Genomic DNA, 665 nt, shown 5'->3' on the forward strand with positions numbered 1-665 from the left:
ACAAAGACAATACAATGTGGTTAATACATGTAAGTTGTGAATATACCAAAAGTTATAGTATGGTGCAATTTCTATGCAACATAAAGTACAGAACTGCTTATCAGCTTGTCAATGTTTAACAAATGCAGAGAAAACAAAATTCTGGATTGCTACTTCAAAGGTTTCACATGAAGGTCAGCCAGCCAAGCATAAACTGATGCTGATTCTTATTAACCTATAAATGCTCTTTCACCTACTACCTCCATATGTAAATCCTGGAAAACAAAGCAACTTCAACATTGCAATGCAACATTTGCTTTGTTACCTCCCATTCTTTCAATTTCTGGGCGTGTGACAGCCTGTCAAAGGACCTCAGCTATCACCCAATAACAAGGCTATTATAAACAGACTCTATCCATGAAAAAACACGAAACAAGCTTTTATTGACCAGCCAAAGAAACGCAAAAGAAGGGAAAAATTCGATAATGACAATCGCAGCCGGGACGCCCGCCAGACCCGGAACGCGCAATCACAATTCGTTTCCTTCCATTCCTCCTCCTCCTTACCTGCGGCGAATCCTCCAGCGCATTTTCCAGGGGCAGCTTATCGAAGCTCTGCATCGCCATTGGAAATCTGTTGGGGGAGGGAAAAAACAATAATGCCTTGCCCACTCAGCACGGAGTAAT

The sequence above is a fragment of the Penaeus monodon genome, chromosome 25, assembly GCF_015228065.2.
Source record: "Penaeus monodon isolate SGIC_2016 chromosome 25, NSTDA_Pmon_1, whole genome shotgun sequence".
NCBI lineage: Eukaryota > Metazoa > Arthropoda > Malacostraca > Decapoda > Penaeidae > Penaeus > Penaeus monodon.